This window comes from Periplaneta americana, chromosome 2 (genome assembly GCF_040183065.1).
Source record: "Periplaneta americana isolate PAMFEO1 chromosome 2, P.americana_PAMFEO1_priV1, whole genome shotgun sequence".
Taxonomy (NCBI): domain Eukaryota; kingdom Metazoa; phylum Arthropoda; class Insecta; order Blattodea; family Blattidae; genus Periplaneta; species Periplaneta americana.
The window spans coordinates 98229308-98256908 of NC_091118.1; the positions used below are offsets into that span (position 1 = coordinate 98229308).

The 27601-nt window shown below is 36.2% G+C and overlaps 1 protein-coding gene across 1 annotated transcript in view; it reads left to right on the top strand.

The window, feature by feature from the left end:
* Positions 1–486: 486 nt before the first annotated feature.
* ko (Stork-head domain-containing protein knockout) overlaps positions 487–27601 on the top strand; it is a 698943-nt gene continuing 671828 nt past the window's right edge. Inside the window, exon 1 of the mRNA XM_069818178.1 lies at positions 487–755. The gene's annotated coding sequence lies outside the window, so the exon portion shown is untranslated. The remainder of the gene's footprint in view (positions 756–27601) is intronic.

A 27601-nucleotide genomic window follows, 5' to 3' on the forward strand; every position in this document is an offset into this window, starting at 1 on the left:
AATAGTATACGAAGCCTGTACTGAAGACGTGTTGTAAATTGGAAAGTAATTATTATTTTTTTTGCGAGTAAACTCGCGTTAATTCTACAAGTTTCGTGATAACTTAAGAATAATGACATCGTTCCTCAGTTATTGTTTTGCACTTGGAGGTACTGCTGGTATTTACTTTCGTGAGAACTTTCAATTTCATTGTATCTCCGAGTCACGAATTCGATACCGATATATCGTGTTCCATCAATTGAAATCATTTCTCGATTGCTCAAGGTACAGATTAAAGAATTATAACTTGTCAAATCAATATTTTTCTGTTTACATCGCAATATCGCATTCTTTCTTTATGAATGATAGTTAGGACTTCCAACGCCACCAATCATTTGTTACAAAATTCACTTCGCAGAGTTACCGCTAAGGAGCGCCACCGTTTATAGGACGTGATGCGCATGCGTCGATCATTTGCGTGCGGAAAGGGGCCGCTGCAAGAGCTGTTCTGTGTTCAGTAGTCTGCTACGCGAAGTGTGTAGTGGTATGTAGTGTATATTGAGGAATGTTCCCTACACGTGCTCCATGTTTACAAGACAAGCGTCAACAAGAAGTGATACTGTGAATACATAAGAAACCTGTTTTATTATTTTGCTTCTAATATCTCATATTTTGTGACAGTGTTTACCCGAAGAATACAGAACTGTGTTAAAACTACAATGACTAGTTTGGTGAATCAAGTGCTACAACTTTCTTATAAGAGATCGGAGAACAAGGTAAGAGTTTCGTGTTTCGTCTTTGGTTTTTACGTTAATTAAATTTAATAAGACATCATGTTACACAGTTGCAACATATTATATTAAATTTACAAGTAGTTTGAAGTTATTTAAATAATGTTTTCCGGAGAGATGTGCAGATTTCGGGTGCTGTTTCAATAAAAAAAAGTGAGCATCTGGCAAATGCCTTGAGATGATCATGTTAAGCCGGTTGCGTCGTTGTTAGGGGAAGCGGGTGTGCTATTTCCAAAGAAAGTTTTCAGAATTATATCACTCACATGTGAATGTTATAGTTATAAGCTATTGTTTTTTTTTGCACCCTTTTATTGTAAATAACCCTGAATTTCGGTTTGGACCGTGTTACTTTTAACATGCCATCAGTCATTAGAAGTGATGATGAATCGAAATGTAACAGTAAGTAAGCATATGATCCACCTTCTATACGAATTAAACATGCAACCTATTCCCTAAAGGGATGTTGTTTTATTTTACGACGCTTTATCAACTGCGATGATTGTATAGCGTGAGTGAAATGGTGATAATGCCAGCTAAATGAGTCCAGCGTCCAGCGCCGAAAGTTACCCAGCATTTGCTCTTAAAAGATTGAGGGAAAATCCCGGGAAAAACCTCGGTCAGGTAACTTGTCCCAAACAGAATTTGAACCCGGACACGATCAGACATGCCAACCGTTAAACCATAGCGGTGAACCCCCGAAATGGAACATAAGCACATTTTGTGTGTGTTATTTTACTGAAACTAAATAAAATAATGTTGCTGTTACCGACAGTTTTTACTTAAATAAGTTTCGGAGCACACACACACACAATATATATATATATATATATATATATATATATATATATGATACGTAAATTTAAATTATATTTAAAATATTTGAATTTACGCTGTAAATTTATGGCAATAGTTGTGAAAAACATGCCCATCTTTGCGTATTAGATCCAAAAGAAGAATTTTAAAATAATATCTATGACCTTTATACATTTTGGTATGCCTACAAAAAAACGTATAATAATATTCAGGGCGAACAGAAACCTGAATAAACCAAACCAAACCAAACCTGACGTGTCACTGATCCTCAATGATGTGCGCCATACTAACCAAGTTCAATTTGGCACAGAAGGAAATAATCACCCAAATGTAGCCTATTTTACATATTGTTTCCGTGATACTTAATACAATGTACACTTGAATCCTGTACCGCATTTTTTTTTACTTTCGAAGAGCAGAAATACGAATAGTTGTCTTTCTTTGCCTTTTTCCTTTTTTCTCTAGCCAGTGTCAAAAAATTGTACTTCAAATACTTAAACTGTTTATCGTAGCATAATAGAATATGAAACCCATGATTTATATCTTTCAAAATTGAGAACCATACTATACTGCAAAATGAGTAATAAGTGTATGTAAAGACAGTACATTAAATTAAATTAAATTTTATAGTCTTAAGGGAAAAAAAGCTAATAAAATGTAGATCTAATAATCTAATAATATTAAAAATCATGGTAGGCCTATTTCTGTTAAGGATTACTATCCCTATCAAAATCATATCTGAAAATAAGCTTGTACCTGTCTGCAAAGTGATTTCTAGGAAAATGTAGTGAAGAGAAAATTATCATCCCAGGCAGGCATATAATACATGAACAACGGTGAGACAGGGAACTAAGAAGAAAATTTTCACCATCAAACTCTGATCTTGTCATTGTTGAGTTCTGTGCAAGGGTACAGTGTAGGAAAACTACCAGGTTTTCATTCCGAAACGTAGTAATAGTAACATTGTAATTGATAACATTTTACAAGTTAATATCCTAATTTATCTGGAAAACCAGTTATTACATGAAGCTAATTTGATCATCAAAATATGGCAACTAAATGTCACCAAATATTAGTAACATTAAATGAATTAGTCAAGCCTGACGAAATAAAAAAAAAATTCACAACCCTTAAGGCTTGCAACAGTTTGACAGTTCAAACAGCACTTGTAGCCTATGACAGGGAATCAAGATCAACCGGATTTAAACAGCAGAAACGATTTTGTAGATAAACAGGAGGATGCTTTTCGCTTGATCACAAAAATAAGATAAACAGCAGAATGCACTTCGCTTGATCACAAACATTAGGTGAAAATCTACTGGAACAGGACGAAATTAGTAAATGAAAGCGTAATTGGAACACGTTAAGAGAAAGAATAAGCGTGAGTTGTCACTAACACTGCTGAAATAGGCTATCATTCGCGAAGGAAAAGAAGACTATGAAGACCCATGGGACGTTCGGCAGGTGACGTTTTATTCCCCAAACAGACCATATGGTCTAACCTCACATTATGAAGGACGACTTGTGGCGTGATTGTTATTATTATTATTATTATTATTATTATTATTATTATTATTATTATTATTATTATTTATAGTGTGTATATTATAGCACGCGTGCATGCATACACAACTGCACATGCATATAATACATAGGCCTACTATATGCGACATAACATACCATATGCACGTAATACGTATTGTTACTTTCGAGATGAAGAGCGGGAGGCAAAGCTGCAGAGGGAAGAATGTTAGTGATGTGAATGCTTACATTATAATTATGACGCAGTAGCGATATTATTCAATAACAAATATGCAGACTTCATCAGTTTCTGGTCATTGCTCTTGTGCTTGAGAAGTAAAAGTTATTAATTTTAATTCGTACTAGATTAAGCAGTTCTTAATAGTTACTTTATTGAAATAGTATTCTTTAATTTGCACATGCATATTGTTACTAATATTTTCGAAATGAGTAATTAACCTGGCTACTGGGATGCTTATCCGAGCGATGTTTATAACAATCAGCACCCGTAGTCGAGAAAGCCACATTCCTTCCTCTCGTCTTCTGCGAAGTAACCGACAGTAGCAAGTCCTAATCTATACTAATAATTAATCTGTAGCCGAAATTTTTCTGGTAATTTTCGATTTTCCAAAAATAATTGGGCCTATCATATATAATTAACCACCCTGAAACCCAAAAATCGCTTTTTTGAAATTTTTTTTGTATATGTCTGTCTGGATGTTTGTTACCTTTTCACGCGATAATGGCTGAACGGATTTCGATGAAAATTGGAACATAAATTAAGTTCGTTCTAACTTAGATTTTAGGCTATATGACATTCAAAATACTTTATTTAAAAGGGGGGGGGGTAATAAGGGGGCCTGAATTAAATAAACCGAAATATCTCGCTTATTATTGATTTTTGTGAAAAATGTTACATAACAAAAGTTTCTTTAAAAATGATTTCCGATAAGTTTTATTCCAGGAAAAATTTTGATAGGACTGATATTGAAGGATATACAAGAATTTTAAAATAACAATATAATACATTTCCACCGCCGCCTAAGATTATAGTGTCGTTGTTCCGTAACTTCTATGTGCAAAATATTAAATTTTTTAGTAGGAAGAAAAACAAATTTATTCATTCTATGGCAGTAGTGCATAGGAGATCGTGAATTCTTACATTTTCGAAAGAAAGAAATATAATTAAGTTATATATAGTAGATTGTATTATTTGCTGCATCACTATTTAAGTTATTCTTCTTCTTCATCATCTATCCCTTATGCCTTGCAGCGTCGGGTCCTTCTTATATCTCTCCCGGTACAATGCCAATCTTCTTATTTCCCGGATTTCCTTCCCTCTTCTCCTCTCCACATCATTAACGTATTGTTCCCATTCTATTCTTGGTCTAACCCTCCTCCTTTTACCTTCTACTCTTGATTCGAATACTTCTTTCACTTTCCTCTCATCTCCCATTCTAACCAGATGTCCAAACCAATTCAGTTGTTTCCTTTCAATTTGTTCTACCACTGCCCACTGGAGCCTGCTGTAGTTCATTTCTAATATTTATATTCCTAACTCTATCTCTCTTAGTTTTCCCAACTACTTTTCTCAGATATTTCATTTCTGATGCCGTCACTCTACTTTTATGCTTATCCATCATTGCCCAAGTCTCAGCACCATATAGGAGTACAGGTAAATATACTGTTTTATAAATCTGAATTTTTGTTTTCTTGTTTACTTCTCTCTTTCCAATAATTGTATTATTTAGATTATAATAAACTTGATTTGCTTTTCTAATTCGATTGTTTATTTCTTCGTCTAGTTTGCCATCGTCATTTATTATTGTTTCTAAATACTTATAACTATTTACTTGTTCTAATGTTTGATCTTTCCATTTTATTTCGAAATTTACCTTTTCCCCTCCAATCTTCATTATTTTGCTTTTACTAATATTCACAGCCATACCTCGTTCTTCTAAGGTACTTGCCCATTCTATAACTGCATTCTGAAGGTCTTTAACATTATTATTAATCAAAACAATATCGTCTGCATATATCAGTGATTGCAGGTATATAGGTCTAAGTTTCCAATTTCCAACTTTATATCTTCTTGTTCGTCTTCTGCATTGTTTTATGATTTTGATCCATGCTTTACAGGGAGCCTTACCTGAAAGATTTGATTTGCATAATATATACGTCACTGTGTACGTTACAGAAAACCACAATTTCAAGTCACACAGAGATTGTGTACTCTCGTTGTGGGTCTCTGGCGTTTCGTCAGCCCACGCGAGTTGTGTGGATATAAAGGGAAAAGTTGAGACGGTGTCGGGTGGAGTTACCGGGTAGCTCAGTGGTAGAGCGCTGGTACGTTCAACCAGAGGTCCCGGGATCGATACCCGGCCCCGGAACAATTTTTCCCTTGAAATTATTCAAATCTGCTTTACAGGGAGCCTTACCTGAAAGATTTGATTTGCAAAACAAATGACTCCGTCTATTTAAGGCGGCCTTGACGTTTATCAATATTAATATACAGAGAATATTTTGTGTGTTTGTATGAAGTAATCTCAGAAGCTAATTAACCTTCACTATTCGAAATTTGTAGTTTCTCTAGATGGATGTAATGCTACAAATGAGGACTGAGGTAAGATGAAAAGAAATCTGTACGCACAGAAAACTTGATATTCTGCGAAATATTGTATAACTTGATTATTGCAACTTTATTTGGTCCACATAAAATACTCTAATTTTATACACTCATTTTACCATAGAGATCACTGGAGCTGAGGTATTTTAAAAGGTATCTTGAAATGGCGTTCCTGCGCTCATAATTTACCAATATTCGTTTCCTGTGTTTCTTAAAATAATATTTATGTAGGGTACCTCATTTTTTATTTGCATAAACAATGATGTACAACCGAGCGAGTTGGCTCAGGCAGTAGGATTTGAGACACGCTTTCGGGGGTCCCGGTTCAAACCCCGTGGCCGACCAATCTGACTGAGGTTTTTCATAATTTCCCTTAGTCATGAAGGCAAATGCCGGATTGGAAAGATACATGCCATTATTCATCACCGCCTCAATTACCAATACCAAAAACATTAATCAAAGTCTATAATCAGTTACATGAACACAAGCCATCTACAACACACAATAGAAACAGGAACTCAACAAGAGTAAAAACGGCCTACTGATATACCCACACATTCTAAACACGCAACATGACCACAGATGGTAAGGCGTGAATAAAATAAACTTAACAAAAACTCTATTAATTTGGAGTGATTTATTAAAGGATGCATTCAAGACTAATTTAGAAAAATGTTAAACGAATTATATTTGCACCAAATGAGTGGTTTCTGGACCAAAATGATAGCAATTTAATTATTTAAATACAATTTAAATTAAGTAGCATATTAAACGATTTATTCTTCTTTCAAACACGAATGTTCCCTGGACCCAGTGTTCTATTTTAATTATGTAATTACTTTATATTTATTTCTAATAAGTGCAGCGGAGCGCACGGGTACAGCTAGTATAAAATGTAACGAAAGCGAAAAATGAGTTTTCTTGGATTTGTAGTTAACTTTTTTTTTCAGTATTTGTTTATATTTATATATTTAATATTTGTTTCATCATTCTCCAGTTTTAAGGAACTAACAAAATTTCATTTCCGTTTTTGTTAGCGAAAGTATATTTTTATGAGACATATTACTTGGGTTGAATTTGTCTGGCTTTTGTGCCTAGTTGAGTAAAGAAGTAGCCCTAGTCCTGTACAACGAAGCTTGTTTGATTTGTTTAATTGTATTATACGTACATATAGTGGTAATTTATTTAACGATGCTTTCAAAAGTTATTGAGCGTCGAATTCCAACGAGGCTTAGAAATGGCTGACAGATTTTGTCTGGAGCGTCCATGGTGCTTTGGGTTTTTACGTGCCGTAAACCCACTGAACGGTCCATGCAGCTTTAAGCCTTGGTTTTCTGAACCGACGCATGCGACGTGGTTTCTATAACTGCGATATGCGAGGTCTGCGCACCTCGCAGCCATAGAAACCTCTCGAGTAGTCCGGATTTGTGCGAGGCGGGCTTCGCACATCGCATTCGTCGGTTCAGAAGAACCAAGGCTTTAAACTTCTCTCAAGGAGGAAGCCATGCTAGGGATTTTAACGCCCTTTAAAATTAAAATTCCTTGGCCGGGTTTGAACCCGCGAACCTCGGATCCAACGACCAACGTGACATGTAACAGCAAGGCCATCGAAGACGACTGCATGTACGTCTACAGAGGTTATACAGCATAGGCGAACTAGCAGGAAGATTGAATTGGTGAGCAAAAGTCACGAAAAACGCGTTTTGGGATTGAAAGCTGTATCTTCCAATGAGAAACCAGCACAGTACTGAAGTTTATCCTAAATACATAAGTAATATGGATTAGGCCTAATAGAATATAAATGAAAACACATTTTATAAGATGCTGAATATATTTAATTGAGTATAATAAACTATATTCTTGTTTGTAGGTCTAGTAGTGAAAAATAGTTGTACGAGCATCACATATTGAAGAATAGTCCCGTAAGTAAATAGAATGTCTCTATAAAACATATTAAAAGAAATCTGGATGGGTTATTTTACCGAAATACAAGAAATATCGAGCGCAATGGTTGCATTTTCAGTGCAGAGAATGGATCCCTTGCAGTCAGTGGGTAGAGGGTGTTTGCCCTACGTCAAGCTGCCGGAGGGTGAAACTAATCATAGGCCTACATACACAGCTCACGTTGGAATTCGTGTACCTTATCGGCCGTGCAATGGCAGCGACCACAAAACAGGTCTCGCATAACGTTTATAACTTTAGACCATTAGCCGTGTTTCCCGATCTCAGTGTCGTGTTCTGGTTTAGTTGTTGTAGCAAGCATGTGTTTAACGTTTAACCCATTGTGTTGTAGTGGTTTCTGAGCGATAAAACGGTACAACTTGAATGTTGTTCCGATATGGATATACTGTACTATTATAATTAGTTACCGACAGTTTGTGTAATATAAACTTTTCCGCTATGTCTCAAGAATTTTTAGCTGTAAACGTAGAATATCTCTGATGCGATTCCTGGAAGATAAATAACAATTTATAACTCTTTCTTTCATAGTGTCCTTATGTGTAGCCAAACTCTGAAGTTTAAACATATATTAATGTTCGGGAATGGATTTGACATTGGGTAAAATGCATGACTTAAGGTATATACTGTACTTTATTCTAGCGACTATTCGATCTTTCTAATAAGTAGGAAGTCCCACGCCGTAGCCGCGTGGTCTAAAACGTCGTGTCTGAGACGCCATATATAGAACGAGAGCTGGTTCGTGATCTCATGAGGGAAGAAATGTTCTAATGAAATTTCCCCATATCATCCAGAACCTCACTCAGAGGCAGAATTTAATTTATAAGCCTTTGTCTGTTAGATTACATACATCCTCTGACACAGAAAATGATCGTCATTCTGTAGCGTGAATCTGTCCTTTTTATGTGTCGTTCGTGTTAGCGCGCGATGCACACGGGGAAATATTTAGCATCGAGGTCCGAGGATGAAATCAAGTCGCAGCAGCATCGTATCTGTGTGTCACTAATCGACAAAGTTACAGCTCAGCGTTAGAACTCTTGTCTTCTCGTTACAAAGACCGGGTTTCGAATCTCTCTACGTAGAACGCAAGCGTGTAAACACAGCGCACACGATGATTGCCGAGCTATTCCGAGGTGGGACTTAAGGCCGGTTCACAATAAACCGGGAACGGAAACGATAACGAGAACGGAAATAATGTTAAAATAAATGTAGGCCTAGGTCTATTTAAATATGAGCATTCACAATAATTAATTGTGAATGCTCACATTTAAATACATTTATTTTAACAATATTTCCGTTCTCGTCCTCGTTATCGTTTCCGTTCCCGGTTTATTGTGAACCAGCCTTTACTCTTTGAACAGTGACCAATTTCCGTTTCATTTTTTTACTAGGTTATTTAACGATGTTGTATCAACTACTGAGGCATTTAGCGTCGATGGAATTGTTGATATCGAGACGAGGTCGAGTATTCGCCATAGATTACATGACATTCGTCTCACGGTTGGGGAAAACCTCTGAAAAAACCCAACCAGCTAATCAGCCCAAGTGGAAATCGAACCCGCGCCCGACCGCAACTTTGGATCAGTAGGCAAACGCACTACTGTCTGAGCTACGCCGGTGGCTTTCCATATCAAAGGATGTACATAATAATAACTGCTTCATAAGCAATGTTGAGTTTCTACCAGGATTTGGAGTAATTTCACACAGTATTTGCTATGGGAAAAGCAAGACGAAAGCCTTCAATTACAAAAAGTGAACGTAGCTAATGTGACACATAACTTTCTCATAGTTTACGCGTTTATCAGCACTTAATTTCCTTCATAATTTCTCGAATGATATTACCTTTAGTAATTTTCATAATTATCGTCGTCATTGTCTTCGTTGTAAATGGTGACTTAGTACTTCAGTGTAGATCAGGTATGTTCAGCGCGGGCATTTCTAGCTTTTAACAAGGTGAAAGAGTGACATAGAAATCATAATTGCATGCAAGCACAAGTTTAAAAAATATTCTATGTCACTGTGCACCTCATGCCCGCGCTGAACATGCTTGGTTAAGATCGTCGAAGAATGAGATAATGATAGCTTTGTGATATATTTGTGCGTCATCCTGAGTATCTCTGACCTGCATGGCGATTTTTCTTAATAGTTACTAGTCTCAATATCGGAATTCTACCTTCGATCGTCATTTTTTCGTAATGCAGCATTTCCACCTGTTATGTTCGAAAGACTTGTCATTTACGAAAAAAATATGTATTGCAGGATTTAATTAAACGTGCATTTTGTATAATTATGAAACTCAAGTGTGATAATTTATTTGTTGTTGTTGTTTAGTCAATTGTCCGAAGACAGGTTTGAACCTCATAAGTAACACCAGTAGGACATCACTCATGAGGCAACTAGGCCAGGAGATATTGGGATAGGGTCGCCAGTTCCTTTCCCCCTCCAATGCATACATCGCCGATTAGCTACATATTCCATTAATCAGGTTGTAATGCTGTTTAATACGCTGACGCCCACGAATAAGAAAAGCCAATTGAAATTTAACGGTCACTGACCGGCATAGATGTAATGTAAGATCTGTAGAACATTGAGTCAACGCTAAGTGGATGTATAGGGACCGAAGGGTGTGTTTTTATTTTGCTGAACTTCAAGACATTATTAATTCATTTAAAGTTTGTGTGACTAGGTTGTATATATTTTCGTTTGGTTTTACTTTGTTTATATTTTTGCTTTTTCTATTACTTTATTTGTATTTCTGGTGGTGTGGAAGAGATGGCCTTATGACCTTAACTACATCAGAATAACTAAATAAACAAACAATAAATAAATAATTATAATTAAATTAAAAAACAGATGAACATAAGACACATGATGAAATGTTTTCTTCTCGGTGCCTAATCTGCAGCTGCTTCAAATTGAGTTAAACCTGGCAGGCATTTGGCTAAGTTAATCGATTCATGTAAGTGATACTATGTAAAGATTCATTTTTATGGACGAGGAAAGCTTAGTAACAATTCGTTTTGGTTTTTTATAGTTGAGCTTCCGAGATTTCCGAGTAGTTTAACAACAAGTTTAATTAAAAATAGAAGCAAAAAAGGAAAACTATCAAAATGAATCTCAAGTCTTTTCTGAGAGTATTTAGACTTTTTGTACTAATCTAATTCCGTCGTCACAGTATTGCTAACATTCTACTGTAAAAATTACAATAATATCTGTTATGTGAAATTATGCAAAAATAAGAATAAAATTACTTTTCGAAGTAACTTTTTTTTTAACTGGCGCTTGGTAGTATTGTACTTGAATGCAAGGAACAAGCTCTTGAACCTAGTTAACAAGGTGGTACTCATTAACAGTAAGCTTATGACCAGAGCAGGTGAATTACATAATACTTCTCAAACTTGTTATGCCAATCTATTGTCACAAATGCTCTCGCTCATTTTTACCCTAGTGTTAGTTGAAGGTAAGCGATGCACCATCATTTGTGTGTGTGTGTGTCTCTCTCTCTCTCTCTCTCTCTCTCTCTTTGTCCTTCCCTCCCTCTCCCGGTTTTTGAACAAGATTTTTGAATGAGGGAACTTTTATTGTCATTGACCGTCAAATCGCCGGGTACTTTACATTGTACATCTTTTAGGATAGTTTGTGATCTAAAGCGTCATGTCTTAGACTAGCGATATGGATTTATCCCTGGTTCGAGCCCTAATCAGGTAAGACATTTTCTCATGAAATTTCGGCCAGTATATTATGGGATCGGTCCTACAGTGCGTAAGTGAAATCTGTTTTCGAAAGCCAGCTATTACAGCAGGAGGGATCATAGGATAAACAACACGTTGCATCCTTCAGATTGGATTATCGTTCACCTCTACCGAGCATGTGTCCGTGAGGCCAACACTCGGCTAGTAGGCTCTTGACCATTCATGGACTATCACGCAATTGAGTTTTGTGGCAACTGTTGATTGATTATGTGCCTCGTACGTAGTGTCCCTTTTTATTTTGATTGTTTTTTTGTTACGTAAGAACTAATATTAACATTTGACTTAAAGAGTAGGATTAGGCAAAATAACGTCAGAAGTTGATGCGTACATTTAAGAAAGGATGACAGAAAATAGACTGTCGGCAATAGCTATGAGTAGAGCCCGGATTCTTATGTAATTACATATTGCATTCCTTTACTTGTTGACTACTGAAAATGACAAATTTTGGCGATTTGTGGTTTTGATATGGTTATAGTTGAGTTTCATTTTACATATTTTAGTAATATTACATATTTTACATATTATGTAAAGAATGTAACATTTTTGTACGTATCTAGGCAATTATTGAGTTTTCAATTTTTTTATTAAATTCGTTTTATTTTTATATATATATATATATATATATATATATATATATTTGGACATATATCTTGACGTCCCTGTCCCATTACTCCGCCTAGAAGGCCGTCTTTTGTTCTCACTATAGTACACGATGCTGGTAAAGAGGGAGGGCCCGTAACTGACGTCGTTATGTTTTGTTCACAACTATAGAAAATACTTCAATTTCTAAAGCTGGCTTAAGAGAATAGTTCTTTTATAAATAAATAAAAAAAACAAACATAAAACTAGGGATTCCAACTCTTTGTAAAACATTGTAGTTCGGAATGCCTCAACTCCATACATTTGTCCTAATGCTTCCTCAGAATCTGGGATGGTCAGGTGAGCCGGTCATTTAACTTTGTTACAAATTGAAAGTAGGCTAGTAACTAGGGGTTTGGGTCGGTGTCAGGTAAATCAAAATACAGTACCATTATGTATGCCACAGGAAAATGTTTTTCTAGCAAATCTCAAGGCACAAGAAAAATCATCATAAATCATGGCAGAGACAAGTTGTATTTGCAAACTATACAATGTAGTGGAAATGACAAATCGACTTTCCACGCTGTATCCTCCCACTTCAGCTGACCAGTTAAATTATAACGACATTTTTGTGAATTTAATGTATTAATAAATGTGATTTTAAATTGCATATTTTATCAATACTACATACTTAATTATATATTTCCCCTACATTTACTACATTTCTATATACATATTTCGCACTTTCATATTACATAAAAATCCGGGGCCTAGTTATGAGATATACTCCTAAGGGAAGAAGAGTTTCAGAGAGACCGAAGAAGAAATGGTTATCGAAACAGGTTAAGGGGCCTAATCCTGAAAGAAAAGAAGAAGAAGAAGATTGAAGTATGGAGATTGAGTGAGAGGCAGTCTGATAATTGGAAAAAGGATTACTCACAGGTTACATGCCCTTTAACTGGTTTGTTCGTTCCAAATTTCACAATATCTGTTGGGCACCGAATATTATGAAAAGCTGTCAGCGGGATACCTTTTGTTTGTTTGTTTGTTTGTTTGTTTGTTTGTTTTTCCTGAGGACCCGTCTGTTGTCAAATCTCTTTACATATTCCGGATGTTGATAAAGCGTCGTAAAATAACCTACTAAAAATAATAATAATAAAAAAAACATATTCCGATCGCCCTCATGCTTTATACTTTTGTTTCTTGCTTTGTTTGCCATAGGACTTTGTTGTACTGCAGTGGTATCTTCGCAAAGCAGATAACTTTGTGGCACTGGTAAATTATGCATGAAGATTTGTGAATCGGAATAGGACACTGGATCAGGGTGTTGACTAGTAGAGTTTAATTTTCGAACGGGCGAAAAATGGCAAGTAGATCGAGCCTGCACCCCTCTCAATGAGGGACTGGAGTATATAAAATCATGTTGCCCATACAAATCCAGTTCGAATCCGCGGACCTGGGTTCTATTAGCGAACATGGTAACAGGAATAGGGTTCTTTAACGGCAAAGATTCCCTGACTTTACAGTACTTAACTTTCAAAGGAAGCCATGCTATGAATTTTTTTTCACCTCTCTGTCTCTTCTGGCAGAGTTTCATCTCGCCAACTCCATACGTGAAGCACCAAGGACGTCACGACGTCAGAATAAGTTAGTGTTGCCGTTATATAATGGCATTGATGTTTTCTTTAACATGAAATTGAAGCAGAATGAAGTGGAAAGTTATTTTGATGGATTTTATTTGTTTGTCCCACAATTTTCATATGCCTGTGATGTACTAAGTTTTCGTCCTTCATAAGATCTGCTTAAATACACTCCGTGGTTCCACTGCTCAGCGATGCGCTCGTTTCTCCTGTTTGTTTACTCAGGTGCGATGAATCGGAAGCCGCGCTCGTTGTGGGATCAGTATGAATCGAGAAGAGGTTGCGAAGAACAAGAGAAGGTTTTAAGTTGTAGTTACAAAAACATTGACGTTTGTGTGTCTCGTAGCTATTGAATGGAACGGACGCTTGCATCTAAACCTAGCTGTTACCAGATCGATTACCAGACAGAAAGCTGGGAATGATCTCTTTCACTTTGATGTCCCATATAAGGGACACTCATCCAGTTTTATACATGAAACACGGATTGAAGTCGGGATTAGCATTACGTGCGTCAGGCACACGGAAAGTCTTAGGAGGCGGAAATTTGTTTATATTTGATGTTTATTTTTACAACGCTTTTATCTTCTTAGATACTATTAGAAATTAAAATCACCACATCACCATTTATCAGTTTCTTTCTGATCATAATCATTACCGTAATAATTTTCGACTCCTTTATTCATGATCGGTCAACAAATCCTGCAGGCCTACCATGTTTTCAACAATAAAAAAACTCTCGTATTATCTACATCAGGGATGAGACGATATTAGCTCACAATCACGGTAGAAGAGCTCTACCTTGATCACGAGCGCATAGCGCATCCACTACATAGCTTAGCAACGTAGACATCAGGGATGTACATGCACGTGCAGCGAATAAAGGCAGCAATTATTACAATAACTTGCATTACTAAATTTCTGGCTATGTAATAGCGCTAATTACTCAGTTATTTAATATACATGTACAGTTGTCAAAAAAAAAAAAATAAGTGGCCGCACTCGTGAACAGCGAATATTTTCAAAGTCCACTTCGGGTCGCGGCGATGTTACACGATGCATGTGCTTGTACAAGCAGTTCCGGAACTATGAAAGTGTTCCATATCTGCGCCGCGTAGACCAGCGGTAGAGTGCTTGTTTAATGATTTAAAGGTTATTGGTTCGGGCCTTCTTCAAGTTTTCATTTTATTTTTTAATCGTTCTTTAGCAATGTAAATGATATTCAAATTATCATTTATATCCAGTTATCGCTCTTTATGGATATCACGTTATTTATATTTTGTTATCGTTCTTTAGAGATATGAATAAAATTCAAGTCATAATTTGTATTATGTTATCGTTTTATAACGATATGAATAATAATAATTATTATTATTATTGTATCTCCAATGGGGGTTAGCCCTATTTTACACATGTATGTTAGGACTATAGTTTTATACACAAAAAAAAGATAAGCATAAAGAGAAATGGAAAAGAAAATTAAATTAGCTTACGCAATGTAAACAAAACATAAACAATCCGTAAATTAGGCATTGCGATTGCAAAACAAATATCAGGTATCAATTTGAAACATACAAAAACATTAACAACACACATACGTAACACTTCTATAACACAAATATGCAGCTTTCCGTACCATACATAATAAATTAATACACAATAGTCACACAAACACAATCAAACTATAATTACGACATTGCGACGACATCAAGCATCCCATAACTGACTCACATACATAACATATCAAGCATCCGTTGCAACACATACAACTTCAACATAGTAACCACACTTTTAAAAGTTACAAATTTGGCTCCAAGAAGAATAAATAGGACACTGTTACTAGTTACTATTCTTCTACAATTTCTTAAATACATCTGTAATAAATCTGTGAAATTCCGATATGAATAATATTCACGTTTTTTATATTCTGTTATCGTTCTTTAGCAATATAAATAATATTCAAGATATCATTTATATTCTGTTTTCCTTCATTAGCATCATAAAATGATATTCATGTTATTTATATTGTTATTGTTCTTTCGCAATATAAATAATCTGTATTTTATGTAAATAATTCTTATAACACAAATAACCATTTTTCTTTGTAAAATAGGTTTCTGTTATCGTTCTTTAATGATAATGTATAAATAATATTCAAGTTATTTATATTGTAATCGTTCTTTGGCGATATCAATAACATAAATTTAATATTAGGTTTGGAAAAATCTAGTTGTATTATTACATTATACTATCTTGAACCACAATAAAATGAAAAGGAGTAACAAGGAATTGAACCTGAGACGTTGACATCTAAATTCCGACGTTCGTCCGCTGAGCTAAGAGGGCAAAAGTGTGGAAACATTTTCGGAAAAATTGGCCCAATCACACTCTAAGATTTTCTGATGATTCGTAGAAGCTACTCCAGGATGCGGGGGGCAAAGGCTAATTGGGATTTCCCGGTCTCTGATCGGATCAAACATCCTGATAAAACTAATATTTAACCCTTGCCGTGACTTTCGGTGAAGTCCGGAGGGCCCAATTAGTCAAATCCACTCTCCTCATCTCCACGTTTGGACCCCCTGGAATCTAATAAGATGCGAAAGAGATAGTGGTGTGCGGAAAGCAACGGGATGTTACCGCATTTAGGCCTATCCTTCCCAAGAAAAACTGCAAACATGAACAAAGGAAGCTTTTATTAGAAGAAGAAGGATCTTCTGCGGACCTCTGGAAAAAGAATTAAGGAAGAGACTAGTGAAGTGCTTTGTGTGGAGTGTCGCATTGTATAGGGAAGGAACATGGACATTACGACGAAATGAAGAGAAACGAATTGAAGCATTTGAAATGTGGATGTGGAGAAGAACGGTGCGTGTGAAGTGGACAGACAGAATAAGAAATAAAATTGTGTTTGAAAAAGTGAGTGAAGAAAGAATGATGCTGAAACTGATTAGAAAGAGAAAAAGGAATTGGTTGGGTCTCTGGTTGAAAAGAATAATAGACGACATTTAGTCTCCGCATATGATCCACATATCCTAATGTCCTCTTAGTCTCCGCATATGATCCACATATCCTAAAGGCAGAAAATAGGAAAGGTTGGAGATTGCTGGGTTTGCAATGAAAGACCTGCCCATGGGCAGAATACTTACGTATGTAGATCTAAGAACAGTCGCTATTTGCAAAGACTAGTCGATTCCATGCCCACTCGACTGCAAGATGATCGAGGTAAGAGGAAGATAGACTAAATATTGAATTGTGGCTTTTTGTTTTGTTTTTTTATCCTTAATTGTTTGAATGTTTTAAGGCCGACGGCAGTAAATTTGTTTTGTTTATGCCACGAAAGATATTTTTATTGAGAATAAAATCTTTTTTCTTTCCATTTGCAGCCACAATATCATAATGATAAAGTCATGGCATAATATATTAATGAACCTGATGTTAATTACTAAAATAATCGTAAAAGAGAAAGGAGCTATTATGTATAGTTTGTCTCTCTCAAAAACAGAACAAAAAAGAACATAAAAAGCACGAGGTTGTAGTCGAACACAGGACCTCAGGAATAAAAGGCCGGAATGCTACCGTTACGCTATCGAATAACACACAGAATACTTCAATTATAACTGTAGATATCAGGAAACGTGGTCCAACAACATGTAACATCACCTGCCTCCGAATTGTAGCGAAGATACTCGAAGGGAACTTTGTTTCAGGAGAGCGGCCACTTTTTCTTTTGACAACTGTACATATATAAACAAATCGCAAAGGGAAGGGTTTTTTAGGAACAAAAAGAGAAATAGAAAAAGTTAATTGTATGTACACCATTTTCTTGTTAAAAGCAATTATTTATTATGTAAATACTTCACTTCATTGGTTAGGAGAAACTAATAGGGTCTACCTGCTCGACGTGTGTGATCTCTAAGTACTTTTGAGTATTTGTTGAAAAAATAATAATGACAATATTGATTGAAATAGAGTATATTGATTGTGTGATTGTGAAAATGTAGTCCTTATTCTCTAGTCGTGATTATGTAATGAGGTTTTTTAGAGTGATTTGTGAGATGCACGTAACACGAAACAACAAATGATTAAATTAAGATATTGAGAGCCATCGTAATTTTTGGGGTCAATCATTTGAGGAGATATGTATGATTTTTAAAACTTCCACAATTTTCGGCCAAAATTTGTGAAATTTAAACTATATAAACAGATCTATAATAATATCACATGTATAAAATTTGGCACAATTAGGTCTAATAGTTTTGAAATTATATTTTTAAGTATATTTTATACTGACGTTATTAAAAAAACTCCTTGCATCAAAGTTTTCAAAATGTTTAATTCATATTTGCTCAAAATCTTGAAAATAGTTATTGGAATAAAAGTGAATTAGCTTTTTGATCTTAGTAATAGTATAAGTTAAAGTGCAATCAAAGATAAAATTTTATTTCTAAATTAAAGAAACACGTAGTCTAATAAAAGTAAATATCCAGAGACAAGCAACAAATAAAATATCAACAATACATTTAAAATAAAGAAATAAAAGGAATCCAGATACAATCTACTGACCCAAATGTAAATTAATTTACCTTCGATGTCAATTTCGAAATCAATTTATTTCTCTCTTCTCCTGAATAATGCCCATATATATATATATATATATATATATATATATATATATATATATATATATATATATATATATATATATCATGTTGCGTCTCATAATGCCGTTTTATGTTGCTTTTTTTGCAAATGATATTTTTTTTTTTTTGCACAACAAACATTGGACTTCATCACCATGTTCGAAGCATAAATATTGTATCTTCCACTCTTCCTTGAAAGCTTTAAGCGCTTCCGTTCCGTCATGATGCGCTGTGTTCAAAGATCTGTACATCCTTTAGCAATGTTTACAGGTAAAAGAGCTCCACGCGCGCGCAGCGGGCATAAAAGAGCTCTCGCTCGAAATTATTAGTCGCCATCGCAAGACTGATCTACATATTCGACTGCTAGAGATAGATAATCGTATTTTTCACAATACATCAACAGTGCATTTCGAAAACAAGCCGGAAACTCTTACCGAAAAATACTCGTATTATCCAGAATACGCTGACAACTCTTTTACAAGAACACACATATATCGGCATTAGACAACTACTACAGAGAGATACCATATTTTCTATAACACACCTACAATTCCTTTGGTATTAGTCTACAGTTCCTACATAGACATACTCGTATATTCGGCAATACGCCTACAGATTGTTTTTACAGCAAACCTATAATTCATTCAGAGAGATACGTACTTGTATTTCAAATAATACGTCAACTCCTTTTGACAAGAAGCTGACAACTCCTACAATATTCAATATTATAGTAAAAACTTCTAGGCCAGCGTTCGTCATTACGAAACGGAATGACGTCAGGGCAAACATTAACTATGCGGGCAGCGTGGACAGGGCAGCGAGTTATCAGTAGGTACTGTAGCAGTAGGGATGCAATTGCAGTTATGAAAATAAGTAAATTTCATCACAGATGTAATTCATCTCATTACAATCTGCCAAGTTTCCTCAGTTCATGCACTGCCCAGATCATGGTGCACAATATTGGGCAATTAGTACGCAAGAAAGGGGCAGAAATCCCGTAAAATAGCATTACAGGATATCAGTAAATATTTTCACTAATGATTAATTAATTCGAGTCTGTTTCATTTTAAGTACTACGTTAATATCAATTAATGAAAGACGGAGTAAAATAATTCGCTGTAACAGAGTTCAAATCCTTCGACATTAACCTGCAGTTCATACAGAGAGATAGGCCTACTCATATTTTTAAACCGACAACTTCTTTTGCAGAAACACTTTTTGACAATTCGACAATTTCTACAGGGAGATAGGCCTACTCGTATTTTCAACAATACACCAAGTGCTCATATTTTATTACAACTCTTACAAAGAAATAGCGTATTTTCTGTAATATACCAAATCGTATAGGAAGATAGTCGTGTTTTCGGCAGTAAACCGAAAATAGCCTACTCATATTATTGACATCTCTAAATGTCCTGCAGAAATGCTCGTATTTTCACAATAAACAGACTGTTCTTACAGAGAGTCGTATTTTTGATAGTCAAACATTCTACTGTGAAAAGAGTTGAACTGGAAAGTTTTGTGTTGGAATTCCTTTTTGCCATCACCTTCTAAGAGAATTACGAGCTAATTGCGTGCCTTGAACTGCTTGGTTTCACCATACTAGAGTCATAAATCACAAAGAATTATAGTCTCGTTCTTCGGGGGTATTTCAGTAGAATGTGGAGAGTTCGGTCATTGATGGTGCGGCACAGTCAATGATTGTGCGACCGTTACATAATGAAATCGCGTGCAGACTGTGGGAAGCTGCTCAATGTCGATTAAAGTTTAAGAGAGAGACGCGCGCGCCCGATCGGTCGATTTCGTGTAACCAGGACACAGACGTGCGTAAGAAAGTTGCGGTTGTCCGCCAATTGCTCCACTGGTTTGCGTCCCTATTTTGCAGAGCGCCTCTCTCCAGTGTGTCTGTCGTGGCAATTGAATAATATTTAACACAGCAAATGCCAAGACTGGAAAAATTGAAATACCACTAAAGAGATATTGCTCTGTTAAGGCTGGTTCACAATAAACCGGGAACGGAAACGAGAACGGAAATATTGTTAAAATAAATATATTTAAATGTGAGCATTCATAATAAACTTTCACGTTCCCGTTCCCGTTCCCGGGCTCCGCCAAGCTTCTTATTAATTGTAAATGCTCACATTTAAATACATTTATTTTAACAATATTTCCGTTCTCGTTTCCGTTCCCGGTTTATTGTGGACCAGCCTTTACTCGGTACTAAATCGTGACGGTGTTGATCATTCAATATCTTGCGATTTTCGTCACAAATTTTCTTAAGCGTCGTGAGAGCCCAAAATAGGTTTGTGATAAACCCAGACAATAGTACACAAATCCTGCGAAAATGACTTCTTTTTGGAACCGTCTACAGTTAATAATAGCATTGCTTTGTCAGTAAAAATTTAATAAAAATTACTCTATCATTACTTGATAGTTATTTAACTTCTTTTCAAATACAGAGACTATTAAGAGGTTGGGGTTACCGGGTTACCCCCTGGCCCTTGAACTTAAAAAATTACATGTTAGATTATTTTACGACGCTTTATCAACATCTTAGGTTATTTAGCATCTGAATGAGATGAAGGTGATAATGCCGGTGAAATGAGTCTGGGGTCCAGCACCGAAAGTTACCCAGCATTTGCTCATATTGGGTTGAAGGAAAACCCCGGAAAAACCTCAACCAGGTAACTTGCCCCTACCGGGAATCGAACCCGTGCCACCTGGTTTCACAGCCAGACGCGCTAACCGTTACTCCACAGGAATTACATGTTTAGATTTGAGTTTTTTATGCATAATTGTTTTCCAGACTCTAATTTTTTACTATCAGAGTAACAAAATCTACATCGACATAAGGCGTAGTCCTCTACCCCTCCTTCAATATAATCCCTGTGCTTAGTGCTGTGGCACGTTCGAATTATAACAATTCTACAGCCCAGTACCGATATTGTAATAAAATTAAGCTGACACAATATGAAATTTAACTTGTTGTGAAACATATTGAAAAGGATGTTTGGACAGTTCTGCAGTGCAGTTGTTAAATATTGTGCATTGTCGATTTTAAACTCATTTTAAGAGCGTTATTCATCGTTAGTTTTGAGTTCTGACTTTATTGTGAAGTGTTCGTTTAACGTTTTGTACAATTGACAGTTCCTATTTTTAATATAAACTTCAAATTATCGTTCCCGGTTCTTTGATACGTCTTAATTTTGGTAGTGCATTATTTTCCTATGTCTTCTTTGTTAGATAGGATTTCTTCCAGTACAATTAAGGATTCGCACACAATAAAAAAGCGGTCTTAAATACATTGCTTTAAAATTACTTACTTCAATTGTGCCTAAGTTGCAAAATACATTACACACTATGTCTCAGATCACAATCGCCGAAATATTACGAGCATCATCTCCATATTCATCTACCTCATGGATAGGAATCCCACCTGTAGTACTTTATTCAACAGGTAGAAATTTTCCATTAGATAATCTCTCATTTTTAAAATGCTTTGCTTTTTGAAGGTAGTCTAAAGCTAACTCAGGATTGTAAATAATGCCAAGGTGTTATGCGAAGTTTATTTCATGCTTTGACTAGTAATTTTGTACATTGTATGGAATGGCTAGTCTATTGTAATAATACATCTGACCACACGTTGCCTCTAAGATATAATTCAAGATTACAATCTATGACTTAAGGAAAAAGGAGCTTTGGATGCTAAAAAAAAAGTGAATATGACGTTGGAGCAATTGGGAGAACTTTTGGACAAAATTATTTTAGTTTTTTTTTTCTTTAAGTCTTTCGGTTTTCCCGCTTATATTCGAAATCTATCGTTGTATTCATTTATTTTACTGATTTTGAATAATGTGTATATGTTAAAATATTCGTCTAATAAGTTATTTTTCTTAAATTTTATATTTGAGAAAGAATGTTTTGTTTTCATCTTGAACTACTCTTCAATATTCCGGATGTTTTGCTCCAGAATGATGCATTGCGTCAGACTCACGACTTGGCCACGGAATCCTTCTTTTAAATGGCAGCTCGTGCGATAACAGAATGAATCAGCATGGAAATACTGAAAATTAGGTGGTCTAGAAAATTGGTGATCGTACTGACAACAATAGTGATTATGGTGATGATTACTTAAATAGCAATGACCTGGCCTCACGTCTCTTCGCTTAATGAAATTGCACATTTGGTAAAAACAGAAATGAACTTAAACGCCAAATGAAAATGGTTTTGTACAATTTTTTCCATTCCCTTTATGCAGTAAATAACCCGTCTTCAATAATTTAATTGCTCTCTCTTATAGTGCCATTGCTTCTTCAGCCTTTGTTGCTCACTGGCTAAATGCACGTCGACGAGTTAAACACGAAGTACCCACAATGAAAGCACTAACTCATTGTATATAATCACAGCACTATTCAAATGAACTTCTCTCAGAGAGGTCAATCACTAATTTCACTCATTCGCACTTCAAAGCAGACCTGTTACAAATGACCCTATCACCCGGCCTCTAAGTCAGCATTTCACGAACTGTGATCAACGGACCACTTCATTGAGTTGCCAAATGATCTCATTCGTATGTCATAGAGCAGCTGTGGCGAAAATGCGATCGTGCGCCGAGCCACTGTGTAAACTGCAAAGTGCATAGCACCTATGGAGGGAGGCGAACACCCGAAGGGGAAGTGAAGTAACTGTCTGACTTATTAACGGATTTTCATTTTCCTTACGTCAAGCACTTGAACAAAATTTTATACAGTATAAGGCTACAAACTAATGTTTAGTACGTGTAACGAAGAAAGAAATGAATAAGAAAACATAGGACACATTATCACAACCTAAACTTAACTGTCTTCAGAATGTCTCTGCGACAGAGTTTCAAAATCAGGAATTATATCATTTACTGCCAGTCGTAGTTGATCACGAAGGTATTTGTCTGTCAGTCGTGATCTAAATTTGGTTTTTACTATTTTCATTGTTGAAAATACCTTTTCACAAACATAAGTTGTAGCGAACATGGCTTCAAAAGAGCAAGCGAAAAACGAAGCTTCGGATATTTATTTTTTGGCAAAGATTTGAAAGGTTGAACATTTCTCAAGCCCTTACATCTAGCTTTCATTTAACATTACATTGTAAATCTGTAAGTTTAAATTGAAGATCTAACCTCATTATTCGTACATCTGCTGAAAAAGGATCGACGTACAGATATGATGATGATGATGATAATAATAATAATAATAATAATAATAATAATAATAATAATAATAATAATAATAATAACAATAATAATAACAATAACAACACTTAACCTTTTAATGTTTCATGAGTGATATGTACTGTAATGCCGTTTAATGTTATACAACCGTTTTCCTTGTAATACTTTTGAACAAATCATAGATTTAATATTGTCATCATATTGTCAGCAAAAAAAAAAAAAAAAAAAAAAAAAAAAAAAAAAAAAAAAAAAAAAAAAAAAAAAAATATGCGTCCTCCCATCCTACTTGACACTTTCGTTTTTGTAGAGGTACATGGTTTCGAGGGAGACATTGCGACGATACGCCACTCGCAGTCAGAGACAAATACAAATGGAACGGAGTTTGACTCCAGTGAGTGAGGGGGTGGGGATTGTGGGAGGTAGGAAGCAAGGGAAATGTACAGCTATCATTGCGAGCCACAATGTGCTCGTGAGTCACATTTTCGCCACGGGTGTCATAGAGTATATTTTTATGGGCCACTGATTTAATTTCTATTTACTCAGTACTTCTTTTCCCTGTAGTTTCTTCAAATCCATGTTTTTAGACCAGACACTAAGATAGACGGAGGCCGTCAGCACTACATTTGGCGTGCACCTAAAATCACAGGAAGCTACATTAACATTACTAATGAACTGAACAGTCATGCTCTGCCACCGGCGTAGCTCCGTCGGTAGCGCGTTTGCCTGCTGATCCGAATTTGTGCTCGGTCGTGGGTGTAATTTCCGCTTAAGCTGATTATATAGTTGAGTTTTTCCGCGGTTTTCCCCAACTGTAAGACGAATGGCAGATAATCTGTGGCAAATCGTCGGCCTCATCTCGTCAAATACCATCTCGCTGTCACCAATTCCATCGACACTAAATAACCCAGTAGTTGATACAGCGTCGTTAAATAACGAAGTAAAACAGTAGTCATGCCCTAAGAGGGTTTCGAACACACACCCGTGGTTTCACGTAACGTTAAGGCTACGCATCTTAAGTAATGTGACTACATTCAGTTCACTTCGTACAGATCAGATTGAAATAAATTATTCTTAACATTACTAACGAGGCAAAGGGACTATTTTTCATTGGATGGGTAATCAAGAGAACAATATATAACCATTTCACTATTGGATGTCTGCATGTAGTACCACTTTCACGGGCCGTTAAATGGATGAGTAACCATTATGAGACTTGTAATTAAAGCAGCAACTCTGATTAACGAGATACGATTTACTGCGCGGATTCAATGATACACAGTAAAGATTCATATCTGCTGTAGCAAGTCACATTAGGCACATGCATTATATGGAGATGTCAGCGACGTGCAAGGATTAAAAACAATACAGTAGCGTGCAAATTAATCCGAACACGACATATTTTTACATTTTCTGTCATTGTTGGCCTCACAGCTGCTCATACCGCTTTAATTGACATCTGTAGTACGTGTAATTCCATTGTTGAAGTTCTGTGGTTATTATTTTTTTTATAATATGTGACATTTTGCCTGTCGTTTTGTACTTATAAGCATTTCAGTTGTGTTGAAGACTTAATACTGCAATCCTGTGTACATTCTGTCGTCTTCACAAATGGATACAACTCGACGAAAACGATCTAAAATTATAACATTAGCAGAGCATTCTTCTATGACACAGAGGCAAATTGCTGCAGAATGTCACATCGGTTTGGCTACCGTTAATTCGATCGTAAAACGATACAGGGAGACTGGATCAATCACACCCCAGAAAAAAAGGAAACTATGGCCGGAAAAGGAAGACTTCACCTGCAGATGATCGTTTAATTGTCAGGAAAAGTAAATTAAATCCTAGACTAACTGCTGTCGACTTAACCCGCGAGTTAATGGCTACCACTGGGGCGAATATTCACGTCACAACATTGCGGCGTAGGCTTTTGGAAGATGGACGAAGGGCTCGTAAGCCTATTAAGAAGCAACTGCTAACCCTTGTTATGTGCAAAAAACGCTTATTGTGGGCAAAATTACATCAACACTGGACAGTGAATGACTGGAAAAATGTACTTTTTTCCGATGAGTCTCATTTCGAGGTCCACGGCCACCGTGTTTCTTACGTACGGAAAGGATCCGAAAAAGTAACAGCAGCTCATCTCCAACAAGCACCCAAATAACCCCCTAAAGTAATGTTTTGTGGTTGTTTTACACATGAAGGGCCTGAAGCATTAATACCTGTCAAGGGAATGATGAATTCTGACAAATATATTCACTTATTGGAAACCAGAATCGTACCCCAGCTGCAAAAATCATTTCCGGATGCAGAGGTGTGTTCCAACAAGACCTTGCACCATGCCATACGTCTCGAAAAACTACAGAATTCTTCAACAATAAGAATATTCAGGTACTCCCCTGGCCAGGCAACTCACCCCCATCAACCCCATTGAGAACTTGTGGTCAATTTGCAAAAGAAGAATGCAAAAAATGGATTGTTCTACAAAGGAGAAGATGATTTCTGCCCTCATTGGTGTATGGTTTCGCGATGAAGAAATGAAGAATATTTGTGGGAAATTAGTGGAATCCATGCCAAATCGTCTCAGAGCTGTTATTAGGACAAGGGAGGCCACATAGATTACTGAGGTATGTCTTAGATCCTTTTTTTTTATCCCGTTTGAGTTTTTTTGCATAAGTAATTACGTTGTTCGGATTAATTTGCACGCTACTGTACTTTCTATTGGAATTGGTACAGGATACACGAGGACCGTTGTGTTTGTTACAGCGATACTGAACATCTTTGTTTAGGAAGCTCCAAGTCAAATGCACATCGGTATTTTGTTTTCAAACATCTTGTGTATTCTCTGGTTCTTTTGTTTATTGCTGACTTAAGTGGTTGAGATGGTCAGAGTTTTCATTATAACGAAGATTTGTAAATATTGAGGTTCACGATGACTGACTGATCCTCAGCCAGTGTTACAAAGAGGCATGTGATGATTCTTCTCTGCTATATGACACTGATCAACTCCTTTCGACCCAGAAGGGAGAACACCGAGGATGGGATTGATATTGTTGCGTCATGCTGGAATGTTCTAGTCGCGTCAGGTAGTTGCGCATGCATCTAGCGAGAAGGAAAGCGCGGGGAAACGGAAACACGAACCCCTGACGCTAGCCGCGGTACGGAGCGAGGGGAGGGGAGAAAAGCTACTATGATTGGACGGAAGTAAGGAAGCATCGAAGAGCGGATCTCTCTCGAAAATTCTAAAAGCCACGCGAATCGAAGATTCCAGAAGTTATGGTGTAATAAATAAAAGCGCTAGTGGCAGACAGACAGTCAGTCAGCCTTCGGAAGTCAGTCTTGAGTCTTCAAGTCTTGTCTTGGACAGTAGCGGGCAAGGGGGACATGAGTTCGACGTGTAGTGGAACCGCATCTGGAAGACTTGGGTTCGACGCCACAATATGTTACTGGTTCACGTGAAAGCTATTTTGAAGTTGTTATAGCGGTATCGTCGATGGACTTGCAAACTGCGGATCGAAATTAGCATTGCACATTCCATTAGTGACAATTAAAATTTTATTTCATGTGCCGTCTATGCTTATCCTTATTTAACAAGTATATTGGTTATACAATATTTTGTTACATAATATATCAATTGAACGTTTTCGGCTCTATGGAGCCATCATCAGAAACAAGTAAGCCCATATGTATAATATAAGTACACAGTATATTGCCGTACAAGTAAACTCAATTAATATTAATTAACATGCTTCTGTATAAAATCGACGATTGTATGGCAATAATTACATTATAAATACAAAGCGGCTATGTGGGCCGTATTAGAGTGTTAAAATTGTTAATGATAAAATTACATAAAATACTTTAAATTTATTACAATCAGGAGTAATAGTTGTCCAGTTTGATGCCTGTGTGGATATCCATAATTTGGTAGTAGCTGGGGCAACAATATGGTGAGTGTAGCGGATGTGTTCTTGAACTCACTGAAGACAAAAGCAATTCTAATATCTATTAGCTTATCGGTCCCATCATGCCTTTTAAAATTGCACATTCCACTATATCTTATTTTGTCGAGGAAGTTGAGATGAGCATGATTGTAGCATT